Here is a 12859-nt window from a genome sequence, read left to right as displayed (position 1 = left end):
GCTGGGATTACAGGTGTGCACCACCATGCAGGGCCAATTTTTGTATTTTTAGTAGAGACAGGGTTTCACCATGTTGGTCAGGCTGGTCTCGAACTCCTGACCTTGTGATCTGCCCGCCTCAGCCTCCCAAAGTGCTGAGATTACATGCGTGAGCCACTGCGCCTGGCTGAACCTTATTTTTTATATCTAACCTGTACCTGATGCCTTAAGTAACCTTTATTAAGCATAGTCTTAGTCACTAAGCATGATGCTTTACACACTCCAGTCCTCATCTCAGCTCTGCAAAGTAATTATTATTTTCCTAATCTACAGATGGTAAAACTGAAGCCCAGAGAAGTCGACTAATTTGAGGTCACGTAGCTGCTGAGTGGTAAAACCAGGGTTTGAATCAGGTCTGAAAGTTTTTTTCTTGCATTATTCCTGCTACCCACCCCACTGCCTTCCAAAAGTCCAATAAGTTGAGGGCCTTCTGACTCACTTTTTTTTTTTTTTAAGAGACGGGGCCTCACTCTGTCACCCAGGCTTGGAGTGCAGTGGCACGATGATAGCTTATGGCAGCCTCGAACTCCTGGGCTGAAGTGATCCTCTCACCTCAGCCTCTTGAGTAGCTGAGACTATAGGTGTGTACCACTGCACATGGCTAGCTCACATTGTAAGTAGTGCTTAGCACCCTCCAGAAAGGTAAATCTTACATTCTTCAAATGGCCGAACTGAAAGGCTCCTGAGAGCTCATCTAACCCCAAATGCCCGCCTTTTCCCCATTTACAGGTGAGAAACCTGAGATCCAGAAGGGAACATGACATGCTAGGGGCATTTAAGGGATTTGTAACAGAAATTGATTCAGGGCCCTTTCTTTCTACTGTTTTCCCAGACTACAGAGCAACACAGCAACCAGAGAATGTGCAAGGGCTTTATTTTTTTATTTTAATTTAATTTAATTTAATTTAATTTAATTTAATTATATTTTATTTTGAGCCAGAGTCTTGCACTTATCACCCAGGCTGGAGTGCAATGGCATGATCTTGGCTCGCTGCAACCTCTGCCTCACAGGTTCAAGCGATTCTCCTGCTTCAGCCTCCTGAGTAGCTGGGATTACAGGCACCCACCACAACACCTGGCTAATTTTTGGTATTTTTTAGTAGAGATGGTGTTTCACCATGTTGGTCAGGCTGGTCTCAAACTCCTGACCTCAGGTGATCCACCTGCCTCAGCGTTGGCATCCCAAAGTGTTGGGATTACAGCGTGAGCCACCGCACCCGGCCATGCGAGGCCTTTAGAATCCAACCCTTTCATTGTACAGATGGGGAAAATGAGACCCAGAGAGAAAAGATGGTTTTCCTAAAGTCACATGGTGAGTCCGTGGCAGAAATGTTTGTTGAATCCAGGTTTCATCCTTCATAAAAGATTCTCTAGCCACTGCTACAAGCTGCCAAGTGTCAGGTGGCCAGCAGATGATAATATCAGCGGCTTCAAGGACAACATGACGTTTTGGAATCCCAGACCTTGCATAGGGACTGGCATATTAAAATATGCAGAAACCGGGCACAGTGGCTTGCATCTGTAATCCCATTTACTTTCGGGGCTAAGGCAGGAGGATCACTGAAGTCTAGGAGTTCAAGACCAGCCTGAGTGATATAGCAAGACTCTGTCTCTAAAAAAAGTAAATAAATAAATAAACGTTGGTAGATTGAACTGTGGGATCATCAGTTCAGGTATGGGGGAGGGCTAATGGTGACAGTAGTGACTGTTGAAAAAGTACAAAATCAGGCAGAAAGAAACTGGAATTCAAACGAGGGACTGAATGATGTAGGAGTCACAAGGGGTGTGTGTGTGTGCTTGTGTGTGTGTGTGTGTGTGTGTGTGTGAATGTTAATTCTGTCAACACTCAGACTCGACTATGAAAACTTGGCCAAAGAGACGTTCTGAGACAAAGGGCCTCTGTTCGCAGCTGGCTCAGACCCACCGAGGACAGCTCAGCAGGGCTGAAGAACACTCTGCTGCTCAGGCCCCCGACTGATAAGTGATTGAGACTGTCTGTGAATCATGGATACTTGGACATGCTGAGCCTGGGGAAGAATCACCCTGGACCGATGCCCGAACCGAATAGGCCTGATCCAGCTGGCCTTTCCAGGTCTGAAGTACAAACCGATGGCAAGGATCTCTCTGGACACCACAGGGATGTGGAGGCGAGAGTGAAGTCTTGGAGCACACAGATGATACTTCAAGTCCTGATTCTGCCACTTGCTCAGTGGGTGACCTTGGGTAATTTACTAACTTCTCCGAGTTTCCATAAAATGGAAGTGATTATTCTAACTTCGTTGCTGAGCACGGTGAGGACTGAATAAGGTGAAGTATGGAAGCCATTTTGCACAGTGTCTGGTACATAGTAAGGACTCAGTAAGCACTAGCTCCCTTTCCTACACCCTTCTCCATGGCATTCTACCTGTGTAGCTCACCTGGGATGTGGCTGACTCCCTGTCCTTGTCAATCTCTATTCAAATCTTATCTCGGCATAGAGGCTAGCCACCGTATGTTAAATAACACCCTACTACTTTTAATTTTCCCCACATAATTATTATTGCCTGATATTATATTACATATTTATGTATTTTTTTCTTTTTTTGAAACAGAGTCTCACTTTGTCACCCAGGCTGGAGTGCAGTGGTGTAATCTCAGCTCACTGCAGCCTCAACTTCTTGGGCTCAAACGATCCTTCCACCCCAGTCCCCAAAATAGCTGGGACTACAGCACCTGCCACCACATCTGGCTACTACTTTTGTACTTTTTGTAGAGATGGAATTTCACCATGTTTCCCAGGCTAGTCTCGAACTCCTGAGTTCAAGTGATCTGCCTGCCCGCCTCAGCCTCCCAAAGTGCTAGGATTACAGGTATGAGCCACTGCACCCGGCCCTTTTATATGTTATTTTCTTTAAAGTTTGTCATCTTACCTGCCAATTGGGATATAAATTCCATGAATGAAGGGATTGATTTTGTTCACTGCCTGACACATAATAAACCCTTAATAAACAAGTGAGTATATAGAAGGAGGGAGGCAGGAAGGAAATCTATTGAAAAGACTGTTGGCCAGGTGTGGTGGCTCACACCCATAATCCTAGCACTTTGAGAGGCCGAGGTGAGTGAATCACTTGAGGTCAGGAGTTTGAAACCAGCCTGGCCAACATGGTAAAACCCCATCTCTACTAAAAATACAAAAAAATTAGCCATGCATGGTGGTGCGTGCCTGTAATCCCAGCTAATCAGGAGGCTGAGGCAGGAGAATTGCTTGAACCCAGGAGGTGGAGGTTGCAGTTAGCTGGGATCACACCACTGCACTCCAGCCTGGGTAACAGAGCGAGACTTTGTCTCAAAAGAAAAGAAAAGACTGTTGAAGCTGCTTCTTCTTCTCTTATCAGATGTGACCACTTGGTTTTAGTAATTTTGTTTTGAAGATATGGGAGGGGATGCATGAGTTGGATGCAGTGAGACTTTGGAATTAATACATCAGTTAACAATTATAATTCCAGGTACCTGGAAAATTTGCCTTAAATTTCTCTTCTTAAAATTTCGTTAAGCTATACACTTATGGTTTGAATAAATGTCATCTGAATAAATCTGAATAAATGTTATACTCCAATTAAAACATTTACTTTCAAAAAGTAAATGACACCAGAGCCCATATCATGGTTTATAATACCATTGTCCAATGAAAGGAACTAGGCCTCCTTAGAGAAATGGCTGATCTAGGGCTGAAGAAGAGAATATACAAGATGAGCCTCGAGCATCGTATAGTTCTAGAAAGTAAGGAAGTGTTCAAAAATCACAATGATGGGGGTGTGTCAAAGGGACATAGGAGACAACTGAAAGAGCTCCCAATGGCTAAAGACATTTGAGCAACAAAAAGCCAGTTGTGGTGGCACATGCCCAGCTACTCAGGAAGCTGAGGTGGGAGGATCCCTTGAGCCTAGGAGTTCAAAGCTATACTGAGCTATGATTGTGCCACTGCACTCCAGCCTGGGTGACAGGGTGAGACTCCATCTCTAAAAAAAAAATAATAAGGTATAAAATAAATATCCATGAGTCCATATGGGTATAAAGAAATGATTGAGTAAATAAACAGGGACAAATAGGCAAATCTCCTGTACAGAAGAATTCCAAATAATTTATGTAAATACTCTGCCCTCAAAGAGATGGAGCATATCTCCCCACTGCTTAAGTGTGGACCGTACATACTGACTTTCTTTTAAAGAGTGCAGTATGGAAAGAAGGGGGAAAAAAGAGTAACTTTGCAATGGAGAAACCTGACACATACCGCCTCAGTCAGGTGATTGGTGTTAACACCATCAGTGATAAGTCATGTTAATAGCATGCACCATTAATATGATGTGATGAGAATGGCTGTTTACCTCTGTGGTCTTCTTCCCCCAAACCTATAACCTCTATCTAACCAAGAGAAAAACATCAGACCAATCCCAGTAGAAAGACATTCTGGCCAGGAGCGGTGGCTCACCTTGTAATCCCAGCACTTTGAGAGGCCAAGGCAGGCAGATTGCTTAGGCCCAGGAGTTTGAGGCCAACCTGGGCAACATGGTGAAACCCCATCTCTAAAAAAAAAAAAAAAAAAAATACAAAAATTAGCCAGTATGGTGGCACATGCCTGAGGTGGCAGGATCACCTGAACCTGACAGACAAGGTTGTAGTGAGTAAAGGTCATGCCACTGCACTCCAGCCTGGGCAACAGAGAAAGACTCTGTCTCCAAAAAAAAAAAAAAAAAAAAGGCTAGAAGGAAATACAGTGTATCAAAATGTTAACAATGGTCATCTCTGAGCAGTAGGTATCATGGATGTTTTTACTGCTTATTTGCTTCTTCTAGGCTGTCTACATTTTCTACAATAAATTATTTTACTTTGAAAAATGAAGAAATATAAAATAAGAAAAGCAGATAATTTATTTGCCTGTCTCTCCCATTAGACTGTGAATTCCTTGAGGACTTAAGGGCTTGAGGAATTGTCTTGCTCACTTTAGCACCCTGGTATCTAGCACTCAGACTGGCACAGCATAGTTTCTCTGTAAATATTTAAGTGAAAAGCTTATATTATTTTCTGCTTTGAGCATAGAGGCTCTTATTTAATGTACACTTTTTTAGCAAATTTGGCCTGCTTTCTAGGGTATAGTTGATTAGAAATGACAGCCTCCAAGATAAATAGAGGACCTGCTAAAGGCTCTCATTCAATGACAGCAGCAATAGTTATATTTATTATCTTAATTAATTTGGCCCTCATGCCAATCTGTTAGTCCACAAACATTTATTAAGCACCTACTATGTGCACAGGATTCCTTTCTTTAAAGAGTTTAAATATAATCCTTATTTATAAATGAGGACACAGATTCAGAAAAGTGATTCACGCAGGTCATATACAGAAATGGGTGGAAAGGCTGAGATTCTTATCTCATGCTGTTCACCACCCCACAAGGCTTTTTAACAGTTGATAAATATTTGAATTATTATGGTCTATGTGGCAGACATACAGGTAGACCGGCAGGCAGAAAGAAAGAAAAGGCAGTAGGCAGGTAAATTGGCAGTCAGGTAAGCAGGGATGTGGGTCTACTGGTCTCATGAGAATCAGTTGGATTGCTAGAGGCAAACATGGATCTCAGAGAGAAGTGAGTGCTCACAGCAGAACAAGGACAGTGGAGACAGAAACACTACAAAACCAGACCCAAACCTCTGCCGTACATTACAGCCTAAAACAGGCCTTGAGTCTTCAAGAACGTTTAAATTATTATTATTATTATTATTATTATTATTATTATTATTATTATTATATTATTATTATTATTATTATTATTATTATTATTATTATTATTATTATTATTTTGAGACAGTCTCACTCTGTCGCCCAGGCTGGAGTGCGGTGGCACAATCACGGCTCACTGCAGCCTTGACCTCTCTGGGCTCAGGTGACCCTCCCACCTCAACCTCCCAAGTAGCTGGGACTACAGGCATGCATCACCATGCCTGGCTAATTTTTCTATTTTTTGTAGAGACGAGGTTTTGCCATATTGCCCAGGCTGGTCTCAAACTCTTGGGAAAGTATAAATTTTGTTTAGGATTCTATATATTAGAGGTCAGGGTCTTTTATTATGTCTAGAAAAATTTCTCATTGAAAATGTAGACAACATGTTTGTACCTGAAGAGATAAGCTTTAACTTATCTAGCAAATTCTCTTTTGCAGAATATAATCTGATTATGTGGAATAAAGGCAGCAAATACGTATTTTTATCTAAATAAGCATTTCTAATGGACCTATTCTGTCTGAGCCTAAGGACTAGGTGCCCAGAAAGCACAACTTTTACCTTCAAATCTAAAAATATTTACATCTCTTTACCTATGTATATCTTTGTATACATATACACATATGCACAGATTACATATGCACACAAATACTCAAGTAGTATTTATTGATCACTTCTAGTGTGCCTAACATGGTGTTGCATGCGGTTTCACTTAATTCTCCCAGAAGAAACTCTATACCTTTGGTAATCCCTTTCTACAGATGAAGAAACTGAATCTCAGAGAGGGTCAAGATTCTGCTGAAGAGGCTGCAGTGAGCTGAAATTGGACCACTGCACTCTAGCCTGGGCAACAGAGTGAGAAGCTGTCTAAAAAAACAAAAATTCTGCTGAAGGCGGTGGCAGAAATGAGTCCCTAGCCAGGTCTTTTGATTTGAGCTACATCACAAGCCAGACACTCTGGGAAGTACAGATACAGAGATAAGTTCGTGTGACATTCAGGCATGCCTTCTCTGAAGTCTGCCTTGACCCCGACGAGCAGTCAGTGTTTTTCTGAATTTTATTGCCCTGTGCTTTCTATCACTACCCCTACCACACTGTTGTTTGACTTGTCTGTTTACCTGTTTACTGTTTGTTTACTTATCTGTCTCTTTCACCAGATTATGAACTCCCTAAAGCTCACAGGTCCCTGAAAAGACTTGTCAGATTCTCATTTCTGTGCACCTGATACCTGGCACAGAGTGAATGCTCAGTAAGCATTTCTTGAAGAAAGGAATTAATGAGCCCGAAACAAGGGTGCAGAAGAACTGGGTTCTAGTCTCAGATCTCTAACTGACAACTCTGTGTGCATGGGCAAATCATTTCCTTCTCTGGGTTTCAGTTTCCCTACCTCTAATATGAGGAAGTCAGATTAAATGACCACTAAAGGGTCATTCTGGCTTGAGCCTTTTATGATGTTATGACGTTAAGAGAAAAAATGTGAAAAGTTAAAGGAACTTCATTAATCATATGATATTATTCTCCTAACAAAAAGAGAGACTCCTTATTTTGAGACACCCTAAATTGTGTCAGGTTTGATTTGTATTGATACTGTTCACCCAGAAAAATAATTAGCACTGAGAAGTTTTGAGTTCTATTCTAACCTCTTCTACCATAAAGTTCAAGGCCAAAGTTATACAACGATTTCTGCAAGCTTTTTAGAATCAATTAACCTTTGTCAAATGGAGAATAAAAGAGTTAGCAAGGCTAAGAATCCGTTAGCAAGGCTAAGAATCTTATGGCTTAGGCGAAAGACATGATCATGCATCCATTCAGTTATTCACAAATATTTTTGGTTATTACTCTGTGCTAAATACTGGCACACAACGGTCAGCAGAATAGTTATAGATTTGACTAGTCTGGTAGGGAAGACAGACATTCTCAAATTATACACAAACTATTAATTACAGACCGTGAAGTGCTACTATGATTGACTCTTACATTTGTGGCACACTCTTCGGGTTATAAAGGGCTTTTCTCACACGTGATTTCATGGGAAGTCATATGTAGAAGTTAAAAGTACAGATTTTGGTGCTACCTAGAACTGGGTCTGAGCCTGGCTTACCCACTTACTTACAACTGGGCTTTTGGGCAAGATTCTGAGCTTCCGTTTCTCTGTCTTTTGAATGAGGAAAAAATAGGACATTCATCACAGGGCTATTAAGAGAATGCAACGAGATGATGCATGAAAGTACTCAGCACAATGCCTGACATACAGTTCTAAACAGTAGCTATGGTTATCACACACGTTTTTTCTACATTGCACTTTTTCTTTCTTCTTTCAGAGAAAAGACAATGTATTAGGCCATTCTTGCATTGCTGTAAAGAAATGCCTGAGACTAGGGCCGGGAGCGGTGGCTCAGGCCTGTAATCTCAGCACTTTGGGAGGCCAAGGTGGGTGGATCACGAGGTCAGGAGATGGAGACCATCCTGGCTAACACGATGAAACCCCGTCTCTACTAAAAATATAAAGAATTAGCCGGGCGTGGTGGCACGCTTGAACCAGAGGCGTTGGTTGCAGTGAGCCGAGATCATGCCACTGCATTCCAGACTGGGCCAGAGAAAGACTTCGTCAAAAAAAAAAAGAAAAAGAAAAAAGAAAAGAAAAAGAGAAATGCCTGAGACTGGGTAATTTATAAAGAAACAAGGCTTAATTGGCTCACGATTCTGCAGGATTTACAGGAAGCATGGTTCTGGCATCTGCTCAGCTTCTAGGGAGGCCTCAGGAAGCTTATAATCATGGCGGAAAGTGAAGGGGGAGCAGGTACCTCACATGGTGAAAAACAGGAACGAGAGAGAGAGTAGGAGGGGGAGGTGCCACACACTTTAAAACCACCAGATCTCAGAGCAAACTCAGAGGGAGAGCTCACTGATCACCAAGGTGATATCCCAAACTATTCATGAAGGATTCTCCCCATGATCCAAACACCTCCCACCATGCCCCACCTCCAACACTGGAAATTACAATTCAACGTGAGGTTTGGTGGGGACTTACATTCAAACTATATCAGACAGTTTTGAAATCAGACAGATTTGGGTTCAAATCTCAGGCCTACCACTTACTAGATGTGAAATGGAATTTAAAAATGCCTATCTAACCAGGCGTGGTAGCTCATGCCTGTAATCCCAGTACTTTGGGAGGCCAAGAAAGTAGGATCGCTTGAGCCCAGGAGTTTGAGACCAGCCTGGCTAACATAGTGAGATCCTAATTTCAACAAAGAATCAAAAAATTAGGCAGGTGTAGTGGCATGCTTTTGGTCCCAGCTGCTTAGGAGGCTGAGTTGGGAGGATTGCTTGAGCCCAGGAGATTGAGGCTGCAGTGAGCCATGATCATGCCACTGCACTACAACCTGGGTGACAGAGCAAGATCCTGTCTCAAAATAAACAAACAAACAAAACCCAAAAAAACCCTAAAAACAAAAAACAAAAACAACCAACAAAAAACCTATCTCACAGCATTGTCCATGAGCATGAATAAGGTGAAGTTTTTAGAGAGCCCCATGAAGGCCTAACACATAATACATCTTTTTGCCTTGGCATCTACCCTTATCCTTCACTGGGTCGATGATGGTCAGAGTAGCAGGATCCAATTCATTCAAGCCACAGCAAGTTAAGGCACAAAGAAGCTCTGGGGCCCCTCCCTCAGGAGGGAGTGACAGAGGTGGTCACCAAGACCTGTCTAATTACCATGACCTTGAAAGAGACAGGGGGAGACCACAGAAAGTGTTGAGGAGGTAAAACCTCTTCCCTCTTAGAATTTTTTCAGCTGGGCCTGAAAATTAAATTGACATCAGACAGATTAACAGGAGAAAAGCATAGAGATGTATTTAATGTAAGTTTTATGTGACATGGAAGCCCTCTTAAGGAAATGAAGACCTATAGAAGCAGTTAGAGTCAATTATTTATGTGGTGAATTGGACAAAGAATAGTAAGTTGTGAAACGTGGTAAGGGAAAGTGGCTTGGGCCAGGATAATTAGGTAGAGAAGTGATGAGGGAGATAAGGGTTAGTTTAACAAAGTTTGTTTATATAGATTTCCTTTGGCTTCAACTTCCTGTCTTTGATAATAAAAATGTTACTTTCCTTTTGGTATAGGGAAGACATCTTTCATGTGGGGATTTTATCCTCTGCTTTTCAGAAACAGAATGAAGGTCAGAGTGATCTTCTTGCACTTGCTGTTTTATAAGTGCCTTTAATTCAAAATAGTCCATATGGAAGAGCAGCATATTTTGGAGTGGCATGTTCTTAACTCTTTCAAAAGCAAGCTCAAGTCCCCTGGGTCTCATAAGGGGAAACAGTTGAGTCATCAGACATGAGTAATAGGAGCTGACAGAGCCAGCTCAGGGTGGTCTTACTGGATATGTGTTGATGTGGGATATTCATAGGTAGAGATAAGGTAATAAACCTAGATAGTGGGGGCTGGGCACGGTGGCTCATGCCTGTAATCCTAGCACTTTGGGGGGCCAAGGCAGGCGGATCACTTGAGGTCAGGAATTCGAAACCAGACTGGCCAGCATGGTGAAACCCCATCTCTACTAAAAATACAAAAAATAAAATAAAATAAACCGGGTGAGGTGGCGGGCACCTGTAATCCCAGCTACTCAGGAGGCTAAGGCAGGAGAATCCCTTGAACCTGCGAGGCTGAGGTTGCAGTGAGCCGAGATCAGCCCACTGCACTCCAGCCTGGGAGACACAGCGAGACTCCGTCTCAAAAAAACGAAACAAACAAACAAAACCTAGATACTGGGGAGTGGGAGTAGAGAACTATCCATTGAACTACAAGGAGAAGATCAAATAAAGGTTACCCCAAAGGCCTCTTCCAGCTCAAGCTGCCAAATTGCCCTGTGACTCTGGGACCCATAGTGGGCCCAGGAAATGGGAATCAGCAACTCTGAAGCATAAAATCAGAAAGGCACTGAATGTTTGGTTGGAGTGCCAGGACCCAAGAAGAATGCCTCTTTGTCTACATGCCATCCATGCCAAAGCAAAACAAATTTATCAGCATCTCCTTGAAACTACAAGAAAGAGATTAGAAAGTTTAAGCAACAGAACAGGGTAAATGGAAATTGATTGTTCATTGTCATCATTACTAATTCAAGAAGGTATAAAATGTTGTTGCTAATCTCTTTACTTGGTGAGCTGATTTTATTATTTTACTAAACATAAATATGTATAAGGGATGAGTCCCTCTAAGCACATTTTTCCATCTACTTTTATGAGAATAAATGTTTCATGCCTTTCTTTTGCTTTTGTTTTTGTCTGTGATCACCCAATCACCAAATTCATTTCCTTTATTATTATTATTATTTTTTGATATGGAGTCTCGCTCTGTGGCACAGGCTGGAGTGCAATGGTGCATTCTCGGCTCACTGCAACCTCCATCTCCCGGGTTCAAGTGATTCTTCTGCCTCAGCCTCCTGAGTAGCTGGGACTACAGGCATCCGCCACCACGCCTGGCTAATTTTTTATATTTTTAGTAGAAACAGGGTTTCACCATATTGGCCAGGCTGGTCTCAAACTCCTGACCTTGTGATCTGCCCACCTTGGCCTCCTAAAGTGTTGGGATTACAGGTGTGAGCCACCTCGCCCGGCCTGTTTCATGCCTTTCAACCATACATTCCCATGGTGATTTTCAGCTCTTAACTGTCATGGAGGAGGGTGAAGTAGGGTATTAAAGTATAAGTGCCTCTACTACTTGGTATTCAAGCCACTTCACATGGTAATACACAAATAGTGGGATTCAGACAATTGGACAATGAAAGGAATTTCAGGAATATTGGAGTCGTCCCTTGACATACCCTTACCATTCCTGTAAGTCTTGGTCAGTATTAGCTGCATTTTGTCTTTACGTTCTTTTTTTCTCCTTTACTCATAGATGAATGGAAAAAACGATGGATGCAGTCTAAACATCAGCCGGATTATGGTAAATTTCAGCTCGCTGCAGGAAAATTTTAAGGAGACAAAGAAAAAGTTAAAGGTAAATACTGGAACTCAGTATTAGCACATATAATTATTGTATATTAATACGCTGATTGGGAAAATTCTGACTTTTATACAACTGTTTTTGTCTGTGATATCACCCAATCACCAAATTCATTTCCTTTTTTTTTTTTTTGAGATGGAGTCTCGCTCTGTCACTCAGACTGGAGTGCAATGGTGCAATCTCGGCTCATTGCAACCTCTGCCTCCCAGGTTCAAGCGATTCTCCTGCCTCAGCCTCCTGAGGAGCTGGGACTAAAGGTGCACGCCACCCTGCCCAGCTGATGTTTATATTTTTAGTAGAGACGGGGTCTCACCATGTTGGCCAGGATGGTCACTTTCATGCGCGTCCATGTGAAGAGACCACCAAACAGGCTTTGTGTGAGCAACATGGCTGTTTATTTCACCTGGGTGCAGGTGGGCTGAGTCCGAAAAGAGAGTCAGCAAAGGGTGGTGGGTTATCATTAGTTCTTATAGGTTTTGGGATAGGCAGTGGAGTTAGGAGCAATGTTTTGGGGGCAGGGGGTGGATCTCGCAAAGTACATTCTCAGGGGTAGGGAGAATTACAAAGAACCTTCTTAAGGGTCGGGGAGATTACAAAGTACCTTCTTTTTTTTTTTTTTTTTTTTTTTTTGAGTCGGAGTCTCGCTCTGTCGCCCAGGCTGGAGTGCAGTGGTGCAATCTTCGCTCACTGCAAGCTCCGCCCCCCGGGTTCACGCCATTCTCCTGCCTCAGCCTCTCCAAGTAGCTGGGACTACAGGCGCCCGCCACCACGCCCGGCTAATTTTTTGTATTTTTAGTAGAGACAGGGTTTCACTGTGGTCTCGATCTCCTGACCTCGTGATCCGCCTGCCTCGGCCTCCCAAAGTGCTGGGATTACAAGCGTGAGCCACCGCGCCCGGCCTACAAAGTATCTTCTTAAGGGTGGGGGAGATTACAAAGTACATTGATCAGTTAGAGTGGGGCAGAAACAAATCACACTGGTGGAATGTCATCAGTTAAGGCTATTTTTACTTCTTTTGTGGATCTTCAGTTACTTCAGGCCATCTGG

At 42.7% G+C, this 12859-nt stretch overlaps 1 pseudogene; it reads left to right on the top strand.

Moving 5' to 3' along the window:
* The first annotated feature begins 2090 nt into the window (after nt 1-2090).
* Nucleotides 2091-12859, top strand: part of LOC116472433 (calreticulin-like) — a 33807-nt pseudogene continuing 23038 nt past the window's right edge.

Source organism: Hylobates moloch, unplaced genomic scaffold (genome assembly GCF_009828535.3).
Source record: "Hylobates moloch isolate HMO894 unplaced genomic scaffold, HMol_V3 SCAFFOLD_8, whole genome shotgun sequence".
NCBI classification, from domain to species: domain Eukaryota; kingdom Metazoa; phylum Chordata; class Mammalia; order Primates; family Hylobatidae; genus Hylobates; species Hylobates moloch.
This window is presented reverse-complemented; position numbering and strand designations above follow the sequence as displayed.